Source organism: Geospiza fortis, unplaced genomic scaffold (assembly GCF_000277835.1).
Source record: "Geospiza fortis unplaced genomic scaffold, GeoFor_1.0 scaffold1, whole genome shotgun sequence".
Classification (NCBI taxonomy): Eukaryota; Metazoa; Chordata; class Aves; order Passeriformes; family Thraupidae; genus Geospiza; species Geospiza fortis.
The window spans coordinates 6,674,848-6,683,499 of NW_005054320.1; positions in this window are offsets into that span (position 1 = coordinate 6,674,848).

Genomic DNA, 8,652 nt, shown 5'->3' on the forward strand with positions numbered 1-8,652 from the left:
GGACAGCCCGCGGGAGGCGGCCATGCGCTTCCCCACCCCGCTTCCCTGGGAGCGGAGACCTGGAAAGCCAAGCGGCCCCTGAATGAAAAACCTGAGAAGGCGCCCAGTGAGATGCTTTAGGGTTGTGCCAGAATTTCGTACAGAAAAGGAGCGGGGTGATAGCGGCTGGGTTCCAGTGCCAGGTCATCCCACCATCTTGAGTGGGTGGATCTGAGTCTCTGGGTGCCTGAGCGCAGCCCAGCAGAGAGCGAGTAGCGCGGCTCTGGAAGGGGAATGTCGCTGCGGGCCTCTCTCCGCAGCCCCTCCGCGGTAGAAGAGCCCCGCTGCTGTTTTACAGTTGAATATCCTGGTGGCACATCAAATGTGCTTCCTATTCCTGCAGCCAGTGACAAAATTCTGCCTTAGATGAGGTGTTCCGAACATCACCCCTGGCATTCACTTAGAGGCAAGAGAGAAATCTTGCATGACTGGATTCGGGATGATTTTCCAATGTCACAGGTAGCTGTGACATTGGAATATGTGGCACTTACATGTCAAGATCCATCCATTCCATGCAGATGCCCATAGTGATTTACTTTCTAAAGAAGAAAGTAAAATCTTTCTTCCTGAAATTTTACTGTCTTCTCTCAGAGAATTTGTACTCCTGTTGGGCATAAAAGCAATTTGGTGATAGTTTTATTCATTGTAATGCAATACTTCAGCAAAGTACACTGGCTATTTGATCTAGCATGGTATTTCAAATGCTAATTCTGCTTGCTGAAGTGGAGAGGGGGTGGAAAAATAGGAAAACCTGCTGACAGACTGCACGAAGTGATTTATTAGCAAGAACATGCCAAATACAGACTGGGATTTGCAAGTGGAAGTTTGAGTAACTGAGGCAGATCTGTGAGTTGTGGTGTATGTGTGCTGACTTCTGCGCTGTGCAGATCTTCAGCTGAATGTTTGACTTCTCTGTGTGGTACTTCCAAAGGCCTTTTCAATGACCAGCAAATATAAATATGTAATAATATCTACATTTTATTATTTTCGATGTAAGAATATGTGAAGTGAGATCAGAATCTACAGGTCTTTGTATTACCAAAAATACTGCAGATTATTTTTGCTGTGCCTGTCAGTCTGTAATGCAAAGTCCTCTGGGAAAGCTTTATTCTTTTATGTGGGGAAAAACTTAGTCTTTATTTTATGATCAGGTGGTGAAGTCTGACATTCAGAAATACTAAATCACCATGGACATCAACTTGAGAGAACAGGGAAGAAGAAATTAAGGCAACAGTGGAAAATGGCTGCTGGCATCAGCTGACTGTTCAAAGGGGGGTTGCAGTCTTGTGTTGCAATAGTAACACAAGATCTCTGTTTCCTGTAGATGCTGCCTTGTCATTTTCCAAATCAAGAATTCTTTTCTGCAGAAAAGAATGGTACTGGTAATAGGGTTGAGCCATGAGTGATTAGTGTTGCTTAATTTTTATAGAGCATTAGCTTAAATTTAGCTTTTGTTTTGGTCTAAGTATATATTAACAGTTTTATGCCTCACTGGCCCTCATTTACAAGGTCTGTGGGCCTTAAGTGTCTTTCTCTTATCTAATTTTTTTTTCCCCAGGATGACTTCATGCATTTATCTTCCAGACTTGCATGGGTGCTGGTGTTACACATTGTCATCCAAAGCTGCTGTAGTCCAGCAGGTTACCAGATGATTCCCCTGAATAATACCCCTTTTAGAGGCACTGTGCATTCCCCCTTGTGATTTGATGCCATAATGGTTTGTCTTTGGATTCTCAAACCCTGAAAGTTCCTACTGATGGGTTTCCCTCGTGCTTTTCAATTGCATGTTTGTGACTATGGCTGCATTCCTAATTACTCCTTTAGAAAAAGGATTATGGGATAACCTAGTTGGGATCTTTGGTTACTTTGATGTTGACCATAAAATGTTGAATGCTACTGCTGACCATGTAGTAATCCCTCTTTTTTTTTATTCCTGTCTTTTTAAGAAAACGCTACAAAACACAAACCATGCAACAACCCAATGCTGCATTGTCTGAAATATAGTCTTTTCTCCATGCTTTTTTCATTGGTTAAAAAGTGGGGGATTTCAGACTTGGAAATATTGAGGCTTTGTTGAACAAGGGTATCCATGTGACTTTTTTTTTTTTAGGCTGGAATTTTGCCAATGAAAACAGACCATGTAGTCAACTGGAATATCATGCTCATTCATTCTTACTCGACATCTTAAAACATGTGACTCCTTTAGCCTTCCAGCTGAGCAGAGAGAAACAGGGTCCTACTCCAGCAGGAGAGGCAGAATGAATTTAAACTTTTCAGTCCTTTTTTTCCTGTACAGAATAAACCAGTAATCACCTAAATGTCCAGCATGCAGAACCGGTTTTTACTGGACCTTCTTTTATGGTATAAAAAGCTTTTTGCTTGTCTTTGATGTGTTCACTCCATTCTTCCCTTTGCGAGTGGACAGCTAAGTTTATACCAAATTCTTGGGTTTGGTCATCTCTCATGGCATTAGGTTCTGCACTCGTAAATATTTGTTGTTTGGTTACTTTATTTCATCCAAGCATTTACTTCTCCTGTGTTTGTCAAGCTCTCAAGTTCAGCACTCCCATGTCTCAGAAACATTGACCATTTGCTGCCAGCTTTTTAGATGTCCATACATGATATGGCTATTCTGACAGACTTTGCCTTCCAAGGCCTGGCTTTACTGAAATGATACGCTTACTGTGAAAACCAGTAAGATGTATATGGATAAATCCCGAAAGTCTAACAGACCTTGTTAATACCACTTGACCAAATGGCAGATAAAGACCCAGTTTAGCTGTTGAATTTATTTGCTTGCTTCATCAGCTTGACTCTGAGCTTGTGTAATGGTAAAATTCAGTGTCACTGCTCACTCTGTTCAGAAATAATTTGTCTGACGGTGGCACCCTCTTTTAATTTTGTCATAGTTTACATTTTGGGGAGTCTGTTGTGTTCAAATCAAAAGCAATCAGCACGGACCAAAACTAGCAGGGGAAGCTGCCCCAGTTAAGTGAGACTCATTGTGCTGAGCAGGTAAATGAGCTAAAAAACCTGCTGGAAATAGACCCATTGCAGATACAAATGCTTGAGAGATGTGGTGTCCAGAGGGTCTCTGTAATATAAAAACCTTATCTTTGTCCTTCCTAATCAATTGAAAATGTTCAAATCAAAAGTAATCAGCACGGACCAAAACTAGCAGAGGAAGCTGCCCCAGTTAACTGAGACTCATTGTGCTGAACAGATAAATGAGCTAAAAACCTGCTGGAAATAGACCCATTGCAGATACAAATGCTTGAGAGATGTGGTGTCCAGAGGGTCTCTGTAATATAAAAACCTTATCTTTGCCCTTCCTAATCAATTGAAAAATGCTCGTGTTGTAAGGATTCTCATAGCCAAGATGAAAAGTTGGTGCTCTGGTGAGTTTCAGCTGACCAGTCTGCCCAGCTGTGTTTTTGCCAGACAGCATCCCCTGAAGAATGCCAGAATGTGTGCTGTGTCCCATCTTTAGGCTGCTGTAAGCTGTGCTTGCTTACTGAAGTGGTTTGTAGTGGTTCATGTAAAGAGAGGTGGTTTGGATGTCTGTGGTGCTGATCTGTGTTCTGTGCCCTAAGCATGAAGAGCAGTCCTGTTGTGGTTGGGATGGTTGGGCATGAGGAGATACAAAAAGGATGTGGGAAAAGCCATGGACTTCATAGAGAGACAGCTGTGCCTTTATGGGAATAACTTATTAGAGCTGGACAAAAGCTTTCAGGTGTGCAAGTTTTGTGTAAGAGCCTGAAGAATGACTTGACAGTTTTTTAATATCCAAGCAAAGAAACTGCATCTTCCCATAATTGCAGTTAGTGGGGCAAATGTTTGGCCCTTGTTCTTGTTACACTGTATCATTACTTTATTTCCCACTCTGAAAGCAAGACCTTAAAAAGCAGCTCTTCTGAAAAACCCTAAGATGGTATTTCAGACTAGCTGCCGACTGTATTGGTAAAGATGGCTAAATAAGCAATTCCATTATGTGAACTGCCCATAGATCCTTAAAATTTTAAGGGTTTTCTTATCATGGGATAGATTTGCATGAGGCTGGTAGATATTCAGACAACCATCTCAATATGTAGTTTAAACAATGGTAAAATCCAATATGTTGGAAGGCCTCTGGCTGTTCTAAAGAAGCTGTAAATACTTCAGGTATTAATTTATTTGAACATAAGATTTCCAAATGTAGCTTAGCTTGCTTTAAAACATAAAGATGCGGTTTGTCATTACAGGAAAAGTCAACCTCAACTTAATTTCCTTTTACTGGAAGCCAGTGCCAATAGGTGTGCTGTGATTCCAACCAGGTGTTTCATTATACCAAAGGTGCTATAAAAATACTTCTATCTGCTAGGGATGTTGGATCTTTCTCAAAGACTTTCATGCAGACTCACTCCTGGTTCAGCTCTTCAGACTAGCTGTCAAATGCCTTGCATAATAAACTCAAGATTCCATAATATCCTAACTTTAAAGGTAATCTGAAACTTAGGTGTAATGATGAAGTGCTTATTCCAAACTCATGCTCAGTATTTTAGCCATTACACCTGGGCAGATGGGTTAGGCAGTAGTGAGGCTTATAGAGGAGACAGTGTATTTTAATGAGCCCAAACAACTCGTGTGATTCTGTGTGTAAAACTGAGCCTGACTTAAAAATCTAGTTACAGTGGTTTTGTCAAATTGCACACCTTTTGTCTGTTGATGTAAGATCTTCAGCAATTCAGAAGTCACTCTGCTGAACTGTAGTAAAGTTTGCTGTTATAGTTGCTTACAGCTGCGTATTAATTTCATTTTAATATTTGTCATCTTAAAGGTTAGAGCAACAAAAAGTATTTCAAGTAACAGTGCCAAATACACCTGAAAATCAAGTGACTTGTACTTAATAAAAGCTAGGGTAGATTTTAGTTTAGCAGTAATGTTAGGGAGGTTAATGAAACTGTTCATCTAGAGCAAATGACTGAGCATTGCACTGAGCAGATGGCTGCAGAACTTTTTAGCCCTAGCAGCTAGATGACAGGATCAGGATAAGAAAAGAAGGTCACTGTATAACACAGAGATGAATTTTGTATTAGTGTTCTGTAGTATGGTTTGGATTTCAGTTGCATTAGATCTTTCTTTTGTGTGAAAGTCTTATCAAACCAAAGGGCAGAATGTGTAGCAGGCTGAAAGGAATGTCAAATTTTTCACAGTAATAAAATTGTGAAGCAGTGTAGCAAGTAAGAACTAAGGAGAGGCTCATCAATTTCCTCCTCTGGAGAAGCCTCAGCTGAGAGGAAAAAATTGGTATAGAAAACCCTATTATGGAAAACTGTAGCATGTGAGTCAGCTGATGAGCATTTTTTCACATGGACAATATGGTTTTCTCTAGTAACAGGAGTTTAGCTTTGGTCTTTATCAATTCTAGATATAGCATGATATCTGTGTTTGATGTTTGAAGGCAGCTTATCTACTGAGCTGATCAGATCTTCAGTGGGTCAGAGTACTTATGCAATGAACACCTTGCCAGCCTTTCTGTCTAGTTTTATTTTAGCTGCTGACTTCTTAGTCATGTTCAAACAGCTTTGTTCTAGTATTGTTCTGGGCTAACTGAAGGAGTTTCCCAAGCTGCTGAATAAAAGCTTGGGTGCTCGAGTTACAGCTTGTAGTGGTGGTACATCTTGCATGGACAGACTTCACACCCTTGCTTTAGGAATATGTACTTTATGCTGTATGTATGTATAAAATATAAATATATTGTTATATCTTTAGCTTGCTTGCAAGGCATGATGTTTATTTGAAGTATCAAACTTGTATGTATTGGCATGCCCGCAGCTAGGTCCCCATCTGTTTTTAGGAAGAGGACAGTAGGAGCTTGTGGTGGACTTCATGAATTCAGTGTTGCATGGTCTCACTTTGTAGTGAGTGTGTAATCATGTGCTGCAATGACAGTGGCAGCATAATTCTCTTTCACATGGGTTTATGTGTACATGTGCTGAGCAAAACAAGCCTCATATGAGAGGAAGTGGCTTATAAGAACCCAAGGAACAAGTTATGTAAAAGAGAAATGGTCTTGTAGGGTTGCAGATTGGTCCACAGTATGCAGCTGAGCATCACTCAAGCAGGTTCTGGATTTATCTAGAGCAGAGGTGGCCTCAAAGTGCCCTGTGACAACTGAAATTGTATGAATAACTAAGTGAAAAAATGTCCATATTGTTGAGTATAAGAAATATTCTTTCTAGCTCAGAGCTTGTGACAGGAAGGTTGGTGCTGTTCACTTCACAATGTCTGTGTCTGTGTCATGAGAAGACTGAGCCGCGTGGTTGTGTTGAGCACAGGAGGTGACTCCTGCCTGGTTTCATTGGAGTGCAGATGACACAGTTGGAAGGAGTTTGGTGTAGCAGAGGCTTGTGCTGCCATACAGAGGGACCTGGCCTAGAAAAGTTGGCTGTCAGGAATCCCATGAAGTTTGACAAAGAGACGTGCCAAGTCCTGCACCTGAGGCAAAATAACCGCATATCCTGCTGCAGGCTGAGAGCTGACTGAGTGCTGAAAAGAACCAGGGGTCCCCAAGCTGGACATCAGCTGGCAATGTGCCCTTGTGGCAAAGGCAGCCAGCACTATCCTGGGCTGTGTTTGGAAGAATCCCAAGAGGTTCAGGGAGGTGGTTTTTCACCTTGGTTAAACTTGATGGAAACCACATCTAGAGTGCTGTGTCTGGTTCTGGGTTCTCCAGTAGAAGAAAGACATGGCTTAGTGGTGTGCATCCAGAAAAGGGCCACAAAGACTGTTAAGCATTTGGACGTAGGAAAAGCAGATGAGAGAGCAGGGATTATGTAGCCTCAGGAAGAGAAGATTCTGAGAATCTTACTGTAAAGTATATAAACACCTGATGGGAGGGAGTAAAGAGGATGGAGCCAGACTCTTCTCAGCGGTGCCTGCTGAAGTAACATGACACAAACTGAAATACAGGGAATTCCCTTTAAACATAGGAAAACACTTCAGGGGTGTCTAAACACTGGAACAGGTTGCCCAGAGACTTGTGGTGGCTTCATCCCTGGAGGTAATCAAAACACTTTTGGATGTGGCCCTGAGCAGCCTATATCAGCTTGCTTGGAGCTGGGGCTTGGAAGTAGATGATTGCCAGAGGTGCCCCTGAACCTCAGTAATTCAATTGTTTGGTGACTGTGAAATCTGGAGTAATTTCCCCTGCTGTCTTATAGTAAAATTACAGCTCTGCATACTGTGAAGGAGCAGGTTTCCTGAGAATACTATTGGGCTTCCTTTCCCAGTGACCTGTGTTAGAGTTCTGGGCGTGTTGTTTTTTTGTGGGACAATATCCCAAATTCTAGATATGAAAATGCTGCCAGACTTCTGCATTTGTCTAGTAATTCAAGCACTGTTTTTTTTTTAATACTTCCTCTTAAAGATATCATCTGTTAGAAGGGGAAGTTTAAACTGTCCTAGTTACAGGAAATCTGTGGCAGTGATTATCTGGTTATTTATGAGGCCCTTGCAACAGATCTTCATGCAGCTGGACACTGGGATTTATGCACTGGGCCAGAGTCTGCTCAGGTGAACACAGTGAATGGCAGCAGCCTTGAATCTGAAGCATCTCTCCAATGTGACACTAAGGTGATTGTCCAGTGTGGGTGGTGATCTTTACTATCCTGTAATGTTTTTACTAAGAAGAGGAGGAGGTATTATTTTCTTTGGAAAACTTTGTCTATATTTTACTGTTTAGGCCTATTAAGCTTTCCTGGATATCAAATGTAAGGGTTTATATTCTGACTCTATTTTTCTACCCTTGGAAATGAAACCACATCAGTCTGTTTCACATGTACTAAAATCTATGACTTTCAAGTTCAAAGTTATTCCAGCAGAATGATTCCTACCACTGATGACTTACTGAGGTAATGCTGCTGCTTCCAAATTGCTGATACTGATGAGTTGTGTATCTAGGCTTTTGTGGCAATTTGAAGTGTTGGTAATCCTAGAACTTGCAAAAATAGGCTTGAGAAGTTATGAAGACTGCAGGGAACTCTTCAGCTTCATGCAGGTTCTTAGGGAGGGATCACACAGCTGCCCCTGTTCTGTTCAGCATGCAGGGCAGTGCCTGTCGATCTGTGAAAACAGATTCCAGCAGCTGTCACTCAGGGTGGCACACAGCTCTCTGCTTTGTCGGGGTGCTGGATGTTGTGCAATTGCCTTAGTGCTTCTGCTGGCCAGGGGAAGGGCTTCTGAGCCTAAGGAAGCGCCACCAGACTCCTGGAGGCAATCAATACTGTTCAGCGTGCTCAAGCAATTAGTATTGCAGTGTGCTCAGTGCCTCCCTGTGCAGTCTGTTGTTAAACAGTTGTTCTGTTAAGCTCTTCCAGAGCACAGCACACACTGACATGGCTGCATTACACTGGAGGGCGGGCAGGTGAACAGATCCCAGTAGAAAACATGCACCTCTTTCAAGGATATTTGGATAGTTGTAGGCACCATTCGGGACATTGGAATTCCCAGCTTTATATGAGGCCCTTAATGCAAATGCCAAAGCCTTTTAATTTCTTCTGCTGGGCATTGTGCAGTGGGGAGAGCACAGATGGGAGTTCAGCTGGGCTCGAGGTGGCTGGAATTGCTATTGCG